Source organism: Elaeis guineensis, chromosome 2 (genome assembly GCF_000442705.2).
Source record: "Elaeis guineensis isolate ETL-2024a chromosome 2, EG11, whole genome shotgun sequence".
Taxonomy (NCBI): domain Eukaryota; kingdom Viridiplantae; phylum Streptophyta; class Magnoliopsida; order Arecales; family Arecaceae; genus Elaeis; species Elaeis guineensis.
This window is the reverse complement of record NC_025994.2, coordinates 21,447,683-21,463,964: the sequence shown is the minus strand read 5'-3', so window position 1 is coordinate 21,463,964 and position 16,282 is coordinate 21,447,683. Positions and strand designations below refer to the sequence as shown.

Here is a 16,282-nt window from a genome sequence, read left to right as displayed (position 1 = left end):
GGTCATTCCAACAGCAGCCAAACTACAAAAATCCATCATCATCTTTAGGTATCTATGGGTTAAACAGATTCCATCACTCAATTTCAGTGATCTCATCAAAGACGCTCTGAAGCTTCACTTTCCTGTTCTTTTCAAGTAATGAATTGCCATAGTCATTGGTCACAATTCCAGTCCATGCTCAAGCTCGCTCTTCAAATAATTTGACTATATACAAGTTCCTGTCAAGTGCAAAGAATTGCCACCAATATTAGACATTTGCAAGAAATCATCGGCTAAAGATCAAGGTTACCCCATTGAAACAAAGGTTGTTTTCATCTCCCCATCATGCACATTTTCTAATCATCCTTTTGGTGCATATGTTGTCCAAAGGTACACTCGATCTTAGCTTACAATGCATCTCTGTTGTAACATGACCCCACCTCATATTGTTTCCGTCTGAAATTTATCTTTCGCTTTAAATATTTATAAAATCAAGTAGCACTGATCAATGTCTCAGTTTCAAATAGAGAGGGAAAAAAAAGGGTACCCACGACAAAAGGAGTAAAGAACAAGAAAAGAGAGAATGCAAATTTGATTGCAGTCCTAGCCTCTGAGGCATTTCGTCAAACATCTAGCAGTAGATAAGAAGAGAAGGTAGGCCCATGAAATGATACGATTTGGTTGTGAGTATATACCCTCTTGATGCTTAAATCCAACGACGGAATATAAATCCAGCACAGCTTTCATAAAAGAAGACAAAACCCACTAAATTTTTCAGGGGCAAAAATAATTTACCTTTTTGAGGCGGAGAAGAAACGAGGCTTCCACCCTCGACACAACTCGTTTCTAAGAGCCTTCTCAGGAACATACTCTTCTATAACAGCAGCAGCAGAATCTTTGAAGCTGAACTTCTCAAAAACGTTCTTGACGTCTTCCAGAAAATCCTCTTCTATATCAGCCTTCTCAGGAACATACTCTACCTCAACTGATACCTCAACCTAATATGCACATAGATATTGGGGCATGAAAAATAAATATCATAAAATAACATGAGAAAATATAAAAACAATTCTCCGCAGAAATTAAACTAGGTCAATGAGAGTTGGATCGAGATCAGAAACTAGATGTAGAATTCTTAAAGAAACCCCTTCAAATCAAACAAAAAATCCTAAGTGGAAGAGAAGAAGAAATATTCCTTTTGATAGCAAATGGAATGTCAGGTACAAAAAAATAAGATACGGAGACTTGCTTAGGCATCCTTTTCCTCCCCCATACCGACGGCCTCCCCTCCCGCCGACGGCCTTCCCCCAGCCTCCGATCTCCCTGAGATGCTCTCCTTCACGACAAACCGCAGAAAAAAGAATGAAATGAAAAAAAAACGAGGGGAAAAGGAAAGAAAAAGATCAATCCATGTGGAAAAAAGATCTTACCTTTCGATTTCTTCCGTCCTTCCTTCGTTCTCGTTGATTTTTCCTATGTATTCCCCAGATTTTCCTCTGTTTTCTCCGTCCTCAGGGTCTCGGATGGTTGGAGCGGCCAAATAGGGCTTGGAGCAGCCGACCAGGGAAAGGTTGGATGGTAGCTAGAGTTTTGTGATGGGCGTGCGTGTGCGTGTGTACATAAGAGTTTAGATAGATATATTAGTATTTCATTTAAATTTAAATATAAATAATTGTATCTTATCAGTTAATATAGTGATTAAGCCTTTTAATAATTTGATATTCAAATCGTCATACCATCCAATTATTTATATATTTTTATGAAAATTACTTATATATATATTTATTATAAAAATTTAATAAATTATAAAAATTTATTAAATATTATTATATATATTTTTAATAAATTTATTATATATATAAATATATAAAATTAGGATGCGATAAGAGATATCTAATAGGCAAATTCTAAATCCAAATGAATTTTAATTTTAAATGCCAAACTCTTTTCAAATTTTATAGAATATTGCTAAATAAGCTAGGAATAATATTAAGTATGGATCAATCGATCAATATCCATATTTATCTTATAATTAATTAAAAATTTTATATCCATACCATTTAGTATCTGCCTTGGATCAGATCAGATTGAATTGGATCAACTCGATAAAAGAGGAAGATCGGATTGAATCGAGTCGAATCTATAATCAAAATTTTTATAAAAATTAATAATATATATAATTGGATTCAAGTAGTGAGTATTTGAGGGACAAATTTCAAATCTATCCCAAATCAAAACAAGTTTTAATTTTAAATTTTAAAAATACATAAAGATATATCAGCTTTTCTACATATAAATTATATTATAATTTTAATATAACTTAAGTGTAGATAATTGTGTCTTATTGGTTAAGGTAGTAATTAGGCCATCCAATAATTTGGGTCTCAAATCCTCGTACCATCCTATTATTTATAGATTTTTACAAAAAATAATTTCATATATATTTATTTATTATAAAAATTTTATAAATTATAAAATTTATTAAAAATTTAATAAAAATTTATTATATATACTTTTAGATTTGTAGATTTTTAATAAATTTATTATATAAATATATAAATTAAATTTCAATATGAGGTATCCGATGGATAAATTCTAAATCTAAATGAATTTTAATTTTAAATTTTAAATCTTTCTAAATCTTATAAGCTACTGCTAAATGAGTTAGAGATAGCATCGAGTATGTATCACGTAGATCAATATCTATATCTATCCTATAATTAATTAAAAATTTTATATCCATACCCTCTAGTATCCATCTCAAATTAGATTGGAGCGACTCAATAAGAGGGTTCAGATCAAGTTGAATCAAGTCATGGTCAAAATTTTGATAGAAATTAATAATATATATAAATATATATATATATATATATATAATCAAATTTGTGTAGAGAGAGACAAATTTCAAATTCATAGGAGAAAATTCCAAATATGTTCCAAATCGAAACGAGTTTTAATTTTAAATTTCAAAATACATAAAGATATATTATCTTTTCTTGATACAAATTATTTTATAATTTTAATGATCAATATGATATTTTGATAAAGATAAGTTTATTATTTTGATAAAACAAGAGAGATAAAGAGAGAAGCGAGAAGAGAAAAAAGGGACATTCGTTTCGTAATAGATTTAATTAGTGATTGATTTTACGACTGATATAATAAAAAATTAAAAATATTTAGCGATTAATTTTGCAATCTATTTTACTAAAAAAAATAAAAATAATTAGCAATCGATTTTGCAACCATTTTTTAATAAAAAATTTGAAAATAGTTAACGATCGATTTTGCAACTAATTTTTTTATAAAAAATTTAAAAATAAATAACGATCAATTTTGTGATTGTTTATTAATAAAAAAATAATATTTAGAGATTAATTTTGTGATTGATTTAATTAGCAATCAATTTTGTGATCGATTGTTTAATAAAAAATTAGAAATAATTAGCAACTGATTTTAAAATTGATTTTTAATAAAAAATTGAAAATAGTTAGGGATCGATTTTGCGATTGATTTTGTTAATAAAAATTTAAAAATAATTAGTGATCGATTATGCAATCAATTTTTTAATAAAAATAAAAATAGTTAGCGATTGATTTTACAATAGATTTTTTATAAAAAATTTAAAATAATTAGCAATCAATTTTATGATCAATTTTATTAATAAAAAAATTTAATAATATATAGCAATCAATTTTGAGATCGATATATTAATAAAAAAACAAAAAATAATTAGCGATTGATTTTGTAATTGATTTTTTAATAAAAAATTTAAAATAATTAGTGATTGATTTTATAATCAATTTTATTTATAAAAAATTAAAAATAATTAATGATCAATTTTATTAATAAAAATATTTAAAAATATTTAGCAATCAATTTTAAGATCAATTTGTTAATAAAAAATTAAAATAATTAGTGATAGATTTTATGATTGATTTGTTAATAAAAAAATTGAAATTCATTAGTGACCAATTTTGCAATTGATTTATTAATAAAAAATTTAAAAATAATTAGTGATCAATTTTATTAATAAAAAATTTAAAAATATAATTCGAGTAAAATTATTCAAAAAAATCGATCACAAAATTATTTATAGATTAAAAATAATTTGAATATTTTATGATCAATTTTTAATCATAAATTTTTTTTAATATTTTATAATCAAAAAATCGATCGCAAATATATTTTGCAATCGAATATAATTTTTTTTATTTTTTTTTAAATATGGTATAATTTTAGAATTTAAAGACTATTTTTATCATTCATTAGCTAAATAATTATCATTAGATCATCATTATAAAAGATCACCTTGATTCAATAGCCCTAGCTATGTCAATCAATAAAATTCAATTTCGATGATCATGAACGATCGGATGATGATCTGATAGATAAAGATCATTGATGGATCTAAAAATTTACTACGAAGATCTCGGTGATATTTATAGTATACTATCAAAATTTTACTTTAATCGGATATTATTATTATTATCAATTTAGCATAAAATAATTTAGATCATTAAATAAAAAATGAGTAATTAAAAGGTCAAATGATGTTCGATTATGAAATAATTTTTTACATAAATGATCTTTGTTACTATTTTAATTGTCTGTACGATGGTGATCGTAAAATCCGAACCATACATATAGGAACCATCCATGTTAAGCAGATCTTGCAAAAGTACAAGTATAACTACTACTACTATAATAAGAGCCTACAGCAGTGATTACTACGACAGTGGTTTAGAAAACTGCTGCTATAGAACCTATGGCAGTGGTTATTACAAATCGTTGCTATAGGTCAGATCTACAGTAGCGGTTATTACAAACTACTATCATAGGTTGATCTATGACAGCGATTATTATTGAAAGTTTTCAAATACATCGGTGGTCTCTATCTATCAAATCATTATACGGTTATTCATAACCGTCGAAATTAAATTTTATTGATCGACATACCTAGGACTACCGAATCGAGACTGTCTTTTGTGACGATACTCTGACGATAATTATTTACATAATGGATGGTGAAGATGGACTTTAAATTCTAAAATTATACCATATTTAGAAAAAAATTATATTCTACCAGCAGTAGTAATTATCGCAAACTGCTGCCGCAGGTTGGACCTACGACGGCGACCAAGGGCAACCGCTGTCGTAGGTTGATCTACTGCAGTGGTTATAATCAATCACTGTCATAAATCTAACCTACGGCAGCGGTCAATGGCAACCGCTGTCGTAGGTCAACAATGGTTCATTCTAATAGTTCCACATCGACTATGGAAAAAAGATGAAGGGTATATAAAGGTTTAAGTAGTCAATCGCCAGCGGTGGAGGGCTCAGCATTTCATCGTGGGCCCCACCGTCATGGGCCCCTTCCCTCGCCAACCCCACTAGATGCCATGCCACCCCAACCGTTGGCACCACCGGCACCTCCTGATGGCCATCGCCGCCGACAGCACCACCCAGTGCCTGCCACCATCGCTTTTTGCCAACACCCCTCGACCATCGCCAATTGCCACCGTGGGCCCCATCTATCATCGCCGTCCCTTTTCGTTGGTCGTCGACCACTGGCAGGCAGCCGATCGGCAACTACTAGCAATCGTCCGACCCCCGATCAGCAATTTTGATCGATCAAAGGCTACGATAGTGATTTGTCAACTGCTACCATAGGCTCTATGGTAGCGGTTGACTTAACCGCTGTCGTAGCTAACAACAACGATTTGGGAACCACTGTCGTGGCTTGACAAACTATTGCCATAGGTGATCTATAGTAGCAGTTGATATAACCACTGTCATAGTCAAACAAAAATATTGACTGATCAAAGGCTATGGAAAGCAGTTTGTCAGCCACTGCAATAGCTTAAAAAACCACCGCTATAGGAAAAAAAGCCACTATAGGTGTTCTATAGGTGTTCTATAGTAGTGGTTGATATAACCACTACTATAGGAAAAAAAAACTTCTACCATAGGCTATGGTGACGGCTACAATGGTAGCAGTTATACAACCATTGCCGTAGGCTACGGCAGCAGTTTCAAACTACTACCATAGGTCTTTTTCTGTAGTAGTGTATTTAAGGACTTTAAGAATGAATATCAAGAGGCATATAATTTTAAATCGTTCATATACATGCGGTTTGAATTTTACGATCATCACCGTACAAACGATCAAAATAGTAGCAAAGATTATTTATCTACAAAATTATCTTAATCGGATGCTGTTTGACCTTTTGATCACTCATTTTTTATTTAACGAGCCAAATTATCCTGTGCTAAATTGATCGTGATAATGATGTCTGATTGAAGTAAAATTTTGATAGTATGCTATAAATATCACCGAAATCACTATTGTAAGTTTTTGGATCCATCGATATTTTCTATCTACCAGATCATCATATGATCGTTCGTGACCATCAAAATTAAATTTTATTAATCGACATAACTAAGGCTACTAGATCGAGGCAGTCATTTGCGATGATGCTCTAACAATAAATTTTTAGATAATGAATGGTAAAGATGGATTTTAAATTTCAAAATTATATCGTATTCAGAGAAAAATAAGAAAAAAATTATATTCAATTGCAAAATATACTTACGATCAATTTTTCAGTTGTAAAATATTTAAAAAATTTTACAACCAAAAAAATTGATAGCAAAATACTTAAATTATTTTTTTAATCTATAAATAATTTTATGACCAATTTTAGATCACAAAATCAATTTTTGGTGATTCAAAAATCAATCGTAAAATTATTTATAGATTAAAAAATAATTCGAGTATTCTGCAATTGATTTTTCAAACGTAAATTTTTTAAAATTTTACAACAAAAAAATTGATCTCAAATATATTTAAATTAAAAAATAATTAAAATATCTTGAATTATTTTTATTTTATAATTAAGTTTTTATAAATTATAATCAAAAAATTGAAAGTAAATTTGAATTTAAAAAAAAAAATTTCGAACCCACCCTCTTCTTCTCACCAAAAAAACAAAAATCCTCTTCTTTAAAAATTAATTGTCCCACCCCTCCTCCCTCCCCGCCCCGACGTCCCTTCCCCCGCCCAACCCCTCCCCGCCCTCCCCCCTTTGGCTCAAACCACCCCACCCCCTCCTCCCTCCCCGCCCCGACGTCCCCCATTGGGCTCAAACCTCCCCACCCCCACTCCTCCCTCCCCGCCCCGGCGCCGCCCCCCCCTCTGGCTCAAACCGCCCCACCACCCCTCCTCCCTCCCCGCCCCGACACTCTCCCTCTGGCTCAAACCGCCTCCCCCCTCCTCCCTCCCCGCCCCAGCGCCCCACCCCCCTCTGGCTCAAACCGCCCCATCCCCCTCTTCCCTCCCCGCCCTGGCACCCCCCCTCCTGGCTCAAACCGCCTCCCCCATCCTCCCTCCCCACCCGCTGAGCTCGCGGAGGGCGTCGACATGGCCGAGCGTCACCGCGCGGGCGCACACGGCCATGCCGGCCGCCTTACACGCATCCCATCCGGCGCCACTCGCGGTTCCGCCGCTCCTCCGCGCCATCCCCTCGTGGTCCCCCCTCCCGCGGCCGCCCGCCCGTGGTCCCCCCTCCTCCAGCGCCACCCACGCCTGTCCGTGGTCCCTTCTCCCTCGGCCGCCCGCCCCACCACCCCGCCCTCCACCCCTCGGCTCCGCGCTTCCCGCACCCGGCGGCCCCCGATCGCGCCCCCCAACCACCGCGACACCCAGCGGCTCCGGGCACCACCCGCCCCAGCACCCGTGCCACCCCCGGCCCCCCGATCCACAGAGACCGTGAGCCGCGAGAAATGGGTTCGGTCCACGGCTCGCTCCATGGACCGCGCCCCATTTTTTATTTTAAATAATAATATAAAAAATAAAATTAAAAAATAAAAATTAAAAAATTAAATTATTTTTAAAAAATTAAAAAAAAATTACGATCGACTTTGCAATCGATTTAAAAAAAAGATTATAAAATTTAAATTATTTTTTTAATTTTGATCATTAAATCGGTTGTAAAATTTTATGGCCAATTTTGTAACTGATTTTTAAAAATAAAATATTATAAAATTTAAATTATATTTTATTTTTCAGTCACTAAATCGATCGTAAAATTTTGTGATCGATTTTTAAAAAATAAAATATTACAAAATTTATTTTTTTTTAAATTTCGGTCACTAAATTGGTTGTAAAATTTTGAGATCGAAAAAAATCAACCGTAAAATATTTGCAACTAAGATTTTTACAATTGATAAAAATCGATCATAAAATTAGTCGTAAAATAAATTAACAATTAATTTTTATTATTTTACAACCGATTTTTTCGGCCACTAAATTTTTGTTTCCTTGTGGTGAATGTATAGCTTCAGTTTCTAGAACTTTTAAAATAAAGATTACGCCTTTGAGGCTCATTGCTATTATATAATTATATTTATCAATTATATATCATTATTTGAAATTGATAAACATATTACTAAATAAAAATATTTATAAATTTCAGAGAATTCAGATTATGCAATGCTCCAAAGTGCGGAGTGAATTTACTATTATTAAAAGAAAGTATTAAAATTCTTAAGATCAAGAGATCAAAAGTTTGATATTTGGTTTTTTAATTCTCGAACTAGAAATTAGAAGTACTGCACTATAAAATTGTTTGTCACGAAGAAGAAGTGATTTTGTAATAAAAGAGAAGTAGGGTTCCTTGGTTCAGACTTCAATAATGGAAAGAAAAAAATTTAGGGGATAGTAGTAATGAAGTGCTGCTAAGGATAAAAGGGCCAACTAAAAGCCAGGCTCTATTTTAAGATTTATGTATTAGTATCTATATATATACATATATTACGATTCATGGTCTGATCTCATCTAATAATTTTATAAAATTAGATTAGACTATTAAACCATTTCATATAAAAATCATAAATCAAATCAGACCATTTTAGTTTTCAAATCAAACCATACTGATAAAAATAGTTTGGTCTGATTTGATTTAATGATTTGAACCATTTAGTAAATACCCCTACACACATTTATAGGTCAATTCGATTTGAATCGATTTTTTTCTAAAACAAAATTAAAATCGAATCAATTTCATAGGTCGGTTCAGTTTAAATTGAATTTTGCTAAACTAAAATTGAAATCAAATCGGATTTGAACAAAATCGATCCAAACCAAACTGAAATTAACGGTTTGAATCGATTTTACATTTTGAATGATTTTTCATGCATACCCCAGATTCAGATCATTTGCATTACTCCACACTTTATATATAAAATCATATTTGGATCGTACTATACATAATGACTGTAATAATTATTGTCTTATCATGTGAAAAATAAGTTTTTTATTACATTTTGGAATGCGGGCTCTCTACTGTGCATGCGATGCACCACACCATACGGTGCATTATGTGCGTTATCCATCATACGATGCATGGCCATGTGCAGCATACATCGCAGTCTTCTATGTGTGCGGCCATCTATTATCCAATGGATGGTACTGCATGCTGTATACTGCATCATGCAGTGCACATAGAGGATTCGTGCTCTACATTTCGGACACATCTTTTTTTTCTTTTTTTTGCTTACAGGTCATTTGCTTATTCACCAAGTTTCTCGCTTGCTCACCGTCTTCATAGCCTACTCATGACTCAGCAAATCATTTGCTCATCAAGTCTATCACCTGCCCAATATAACCCTATCGCTCACTCATAAAGTATATCTACAAGAGATAGCTCGAGCGAACTCAACGCACGTTTCTATTTTGGGAAATTTCCATTGATACAAAAATAATTTGCTTTCCCAAAAAAATCATTAATGCCTTTGATAGCATGTGACACATATCCAAGCATGGGGTAATTAGATAATGCGAATGACTGGGCCGTTTATCCTAATGCAAAATCTGCAGCAATGCATACAAGCGATTACCTCTATAAATACCCGATGGGGGATGTCTCAAAGGCCAGACAGCACATAGAGCAAACTTCTCTCTTCCATTCCCTCTTATCAAGTTATAGGCATTCTAAGGTTCTCCATCATGCAGTTGTTCAGGTTTATGGTGTTATGTAGTCCACTTGCTATCCCAGTTTTGGCTATAACTCGCCATTATGACTTCGTCGTAAGTTTAACTCTATCAATTTTGCCATTTGAGGTTTTTCATATGAAAACAGATTTTTTGAGAAAAAATTCATATATATACGTGTATGAAGCTTCTTCTATCTGCAGCAATATTATTTAAGCAATCATTATGGACCATTGGAAAGATATACGCATGATTTGAAACTATCAATATATCATGCAGCAATTAAGTCAGCCCATCATAGTGACCATAACGTACGTAGACATCTATGAGCTCCAATCAAGGAAAAATTCAGGGAACAAAAAAAGAAAAAGAAAAAAAACTAAACATAAGCTAGCCATATGAGCATGTGTTTAGATTGTATATATGTGAATCTTTTTTCAAAAAATTTGTTTTCGTATAGAAAACCTCAAATGGCAAAATTAATGGAGTTAAATTTATGACGAAGTCATAATGTTGAGTCATAGCTGAAACTGGGATAGCAAGTGGACTACATAACACCATAAACCCGAACAACTGCATGATGGAGAACCTTAGGATGCCTATAACTTGATAGGAGGGAATGGAAGTGAGAGAAGTTTGCTCTGTGTGCTGTCTGGCCTTCGAGACATCCCCCATCGAGTATTTATAAAGGCAACCGCTTGCATGCATCATTGTAGATTTTATGTCAGGATAAACGGCCCCAGTCATTTGCATTATCTAATTACCCCAAAATGCTGAGCAAGCAAGAAACTTGGTGAATAAGCAAATGATCTGTGAGCAAAAAAGGAAACAAAAAAAAATGTGTCCGAAATGTAGAGCATGGATCCTCTGTGTGCACTGCATAGTGCAGTATACAGCACAGTACCATTCATCGGATAATAGATGGCCCCATACACAGAAGACTGGGATGTATGCTACACATGGCCATCCATCATATGATGGACAATACACGTGATGCATCATATGGTGTGGTGCATCGCATGCACAGTAGAGAGCCCGCACTCCAAAATGTAATAGAGAACTTATTTTTTGCATCATAAGACAATAATTGTTACAGTCACTATGTATAGTATGGTCCAAATATGATTTTATATATAAAGTGAAGAGTAATGCAGATGATCTGAATTAATTTCAATTTGGTTTGGATCGATTTTTTTCATATTTGATTTGATTTCAATTTTAGTTTAGCAAAATCCGATTTAAACTGAACCGATCTATGAAATTGATTTGATTTTAATTTTGATTTAGAAAAAACTGATTCAAACTGAATTGACCCATAAATGTGAGTAGGGGTATTCACTAAATGATTCAAATCGCTAAACCAAACCAGATCAAACCATTTTTATCAATATAGTTTGATTTGAAAATTAAAATGGTCTGGCTTGATTTATGAATTTTATATAAAATAGTTTAATGGTCTAATCTGATTTTGTAAAAATATTAGACAAGACCAAACCGTGAATCGTAATATATGTGTATATATGGATACTAATACATAAATCTTAAAATAGAGTCTAGCTTTTGATTGGCCCTTTTATCCTTAGTAGCCCACTTCATTACTACTGTCCCTTAAATTTTTTTCTTTCCTTTATTGAAGTCTACAAAATCACTACTTCTTCATCACAAACAATTTTCATAGTGCAGTACTTTTAATTTTTAGTTAGAGAACTGAATATCAAACTTTTAGTCTCTTAATCTTAAGAATTTTAATGCTTTCTTTTAGTAATAGTAAATTTACTCTGCACTTTGGAGTATTGCATAATCTGAATTCTCTGAAACTTATAGATATTTTTGTTTAGTAGTATATTTATAAATTTTAAATAATGATATGTAATTGATAAATATAATTATATAATAGCAATAAGCCTTAAAAATGTAATCTTTACTTTAATAGTTCTAGAAACTGGAGCTATACATTCACCATAAGAAAATAGAAATTTAGTGACCAAAAAATCGATTGTAAAATAATAAAAATTAGTCACTAATTTATTTTGTGATCGATTTTTATTGGTTGCAAAAATCCTAGCTGCAAATATTTTGCAATCGATTTTTTTCGATCGTAAAATTTTGTGACCAATTTAGTGACTGAAATTTTCAAAAAATTTAAATTTTATAATATTTTATTTTTAAAAATTGATTGCAAAATTACTTGTAAAATTTTATGATCGATTTAGCGATCGAAAATAAAAAATAATTTAAATTTTATAATATTTTATTTTTAAAAATCAATTACAAAATTGATCGTAAAATTTTGTGACCAATTTAGCAAATAAAATTAAAAATAATTTAATTTTATAATATTTTATTTTTTAAAAATTATTGCAAAATTGATCATAAATTTTTTTAAAAAATAATTTAAATTTTTTATTAATTTTTATTATATTATTTTTATTTTTTATATATTTTATTTTTATATTATTATTTAAAATAAAAAATAAAGTGCGGTCCATGGAACGAGCCATGTACTGACCCATTTCTCGCAGCTCACGATCCTCGTTGTGGACAAAGGGCCGGGGGTGGCACGGGTGGTGCCCAGAGCCATCGGGTGTCACGATAGTTGGGGGGCACGAGCGGGGGCCGTCGAGTGAGGGAAGCATGGAGCCGAGGGGTGGAGGGCGGGTGGTGGGGCTGGCGACCGAGGGAGGGGGACCATGGGGGATGGTGTGAAGGAGCGGTGGAACCATGGGTGGCGTTGGATGGGATGGGTGCTGGGTGGTCGGCGTGGCCCGATGCGCTCGCATGGCGACGCTCGACCACGTCGACGCCCTTCATGAGCTCGGTAAGTGGGGAGAAAGGAGGGGGAGGCAGTTTGAGCCAGAGGGGGGGCGCTGGGGTGGAGAGGAAGAGGGGGTGGGCCGGTTTGAGCCAGGGGGTGTTGGGGATGTTTGGCCAGGATACCACCTCCACAGAACCCTTTTGATACCATACATTGTGCCAAAAAGAAAAAAAAATAAAACAAAAACAATCAAATACATGGATTAGCTAAAAAAAGCTTGCCTCGACGGGACATGCAAGCTTCACTATGAGAAAAGAAAAAATTTATAAGAGGAGATCACACCTTCAATACTTGTACATCCATTCTTTCCCTCACAAGAAGCTCTCTCTCATAAAAACTCTCTCTTTAGGAAGATCCTCTTGAACCCCTGAAGTGACTGCTGTCCGCTGCCTGACAGCCTACCTGAAGCACCCTACTCCTGTTCTCTGTCGGTGCCTCTCGGTCTGCTGCTGCGATCCTCTACCGAACAATCAAAGCAACCACAATCTCTGTTCTATCAACAGGGGCCTTTAAAGCCCTGAGTCGGTGCCGAAATAGGAGTCAAAGCTGATGTTGGACTCCTCACAGCACCCAAATAGCTCCTAGAGCTGTCAGATCAAGACCGACTCCCGTCCTAACATACGATCGCACAACATGAATCTTCGATCCACAAAAATCCCTTGTAAAACGTGAGAAATCAGCCCAAAACGACCTTCAATCTACGGTGGACTATGTGAAACCAGGGGAAAATGTTCGCTCGATCCACATGGGTCCCCATGGACCGTCGGTCCACACATTGCGCATGGACTGTGTGAGGAATATTGTGCAGGTCGTACAGCATGCACCCGCCTGGGCCTAGGCCACATATGCGCACGCCCGCACGGCCCCATGCGTCTGCACATTGGGCCTTACGCTCACGACTGAGCCGCTCGCCGCCATGTGCAGTTGCGCCGCTGTGGCCTCCACCTGCTCGCCGTTGGCCTCCGTCACCTCGTGGGCTGTGCCACTTTCTTCGGACTTCTTCAATGCATAATTTCTCCATCTGGACTCTGTTTGGACTGATCTTAGGCTCGTTGGACTCCATTCGTTGTCACGGATCTCGCTGTGAGCTCAGTGTAGACTGAATCTTGAGACATCAAATTCTAACAATCTCCTTCTTGATTAGACATTCGATCTCTTTCTAACTTTAAGAGCTTTTGGATCTCCTCGCCCCTATACCATAGAGCAATTGCCTGCTAATCATGGATGGACAGACATGGGAGTCAAGCTAGGCTGCTCGATCTCATCTCCATCGTATGCTATGCTCCTCCTGATCTGAGATCTGCTCGGGATATCATTCTGCGGCAATATGAATCTCACCTTGTGATATCACCTCTCATCCTCCTGAGTCTCGCATCTCGTGTTCGATCTACCTCCACCTGGAGCTCCACCTCGCTTTGGGCTCCTCCTGGCTCTTGAAGTTTCACCTCACATTGAACTCTCCGTCAGGTAGTAATATCCTTTCATCATCTTCTTCTCCTCCAAAATAACCCTATCGCCATGCAACACCTTCATGATTCTTCCATCAGCTACCATCTTGTAGCCTTTTAAATCCAGTCTGCTCAGTGAGATAAAATTTTGTCTGAAATCAGATATCTCTCGGACCTCTCCCAATCTCCTCACTACACCATCATGTGTCCTCCAACTGACTATCTCGATGCCTTTAATCATACAACTCGATCCATTCAGTAGATAAACAGTGCTCTCACTGCTCTCTAGGGAGTCAAACTACTCTCTGTAATATTCATGATAGATGCATGCAGAATTTAAAATTTACTACTAGGAAGAAGTAGATACCATATCATATATCTTCAGGGCATCACCCTCTGACTTGCTACTGACCATCGCTATCGTAGCCCTCATCTGATCCCTGAGTTTAGAGCAATCTCTGACTAGATGCTCCAACTTGTCATATCGATAACATCTGATTTACTTAAGTCCCTTATCCTGGACTTGGACCGCCCTTGTCGCGATCTTCTATCGCTCCATCTACCACCTCCTAATCCTCCAGAAACTACCAAAACTGAGCTGCCATCTCAGCTCGAAGCTGGATTCTTCCTCCTAAGAACCTCATTCTGAAGAATCACAGTGATGACCTCATCCATCTTGATGGTGCTCTTTCTTACTAGAAGAGCAGTCATCAGGGACTCATACAAAGGAAGAAACGACACTAGCAAGACCAGCGCCCTGGTCTTCTCCTCAACTTTCTCACCAATGCTGAGGAGGTCGGTGAAGATCTTCTAGAAGTGGCTGAGATGCTCCTGCACCTCTGTCTCTCAGTCATCTGTAGCTGGTAGAACTGCTTCAGAGGAAGAGAGTATCGGTTAAAGACTTCGTCATGTATAACTCCTAGAGCTTCGACCACAGATCATTAGAGAAGTCTCCCCAAGTACATGGATCACCACCTCATCCGTAGGTATAATTGATCGTACTCACTATCTGCATCTAGAGCCGTCTCTAATCCCGCACCTCCATGGTAGTCAGCTTCTCCTCGCACAAGAGAGCATCGATCAATCCTTGCTTGATGAGCACGTCCTTTACATTTCCTGCCACAAGAAAAAATTGTTCTTTCCATCAAATCTGTTACTTTTCATCTTGATTGATCCTATCTTCTCTATCTTCAATCTTACTCACCACCGCCATAATCTATGTCCTGATACCGCCTCCCTCTGATATCATTTGTTGGAGATGTCTGGCAGGACACCACCTCCATAGGACCTTTTTGATACCACGCATTGCAGCAAAAAAAAAATAGAAACAGTCAAATACATGGATCAGCCAAAAAAGGCTTACCTCCACAGAGCATGCAAGTTTCATTATGAGAAAAAAAATTACAAAGAGGAGATCACACCCTCAATCCTCGTACACCCAATTTCTCCCTCACAAAAACTCTCCTTCACAAAAACTCACTCTTTAGGAAAACACCCCTAAACCCCTAAAGTGACTACTGTCCGTTGTCTGACAGTCTACCTGAAGCATCCTCTCCTGCCTCTCTGTCGGTGCCTCTCAGTTTGCTACTGTGATCCTTTACCGAACAATCAAAGCGACCACAGTCTCTGCTTTGTCAATAGGGGCCATTAGAGCCTGAATTCGTGCCGAAATAGGAGTCAAAGCTGATGTTGGACTCCTCACAGCACCCAAACAGCTTCCTAGACATGTCAGATCAAGATCGGCTCCCGCCTAACCATCCGATTGCACAACATGAGTCTTCGATCCATGAAAACCCTTGACACTGCACGTGGACCGTGTGAGGAAATTATGCGGGCCATGCAACGCGTGCTCGCCTGGGCCTGGGCCTGGCCTCACCCGTGCATGCGCGCCCGGGCCTGGGCCGCACATCACGCATGCCTGTGGGTCCACGTGCAGTCACGCTGCCGGCGGCCTTCACCGGCCTCCATCACCTCATGGGCTGTGCCACCTTCTTCGAACTTCTTCTGCACGTAACTTCTCCATCTGAACTCCATTTAGGCTGATCT

The 16,282-nt window shown here is 36.2% G+C and overlaps 1 protein-coding gene and 1 pseudogene across 8 annotated transcripts in view; one reads left to right on the top strand and one right to left on the bottom strand.

Moving 5' to 3' along the window:
- LOC140855599 (uncharacterized) overlaps nt 1-16,282 on the bottom strand; it is a 113,927-nt gene that overhangs the window by 4,897 nt on the left and 92,748 nt on the right. For 3 of the 8 annotated variants that reach the window (XM_073251695.1, XM_073251696.1, XM_073251693.1), the window contains exons 1-2: nt 1,410-1,584; nt 775-1,315 (exon numbers count right to left, since the gene is read on the bottom strand). The gene's annotated coding sequence lies outside the window, so the exon portion shown is untranslated. Of the gene's footprint in view, nt 1-44; nt 219-774; nt 1,316-1,409; nt 1,585-16,282 lie in introns of those variants that run through there. The other 5 variants (XM_073251692.1, XM_073251694.1, XM_073251689.1 and 2 more) reach the window with 4 other exon arrangements.
- The window catches only part of LOC140855236 (probable E3 ubiquitin-protein ligase LUL2), an 8,416-nt pseudogene continuing 4,885 nt past the window's right edge, over nt 12,752-16,282 (top strand).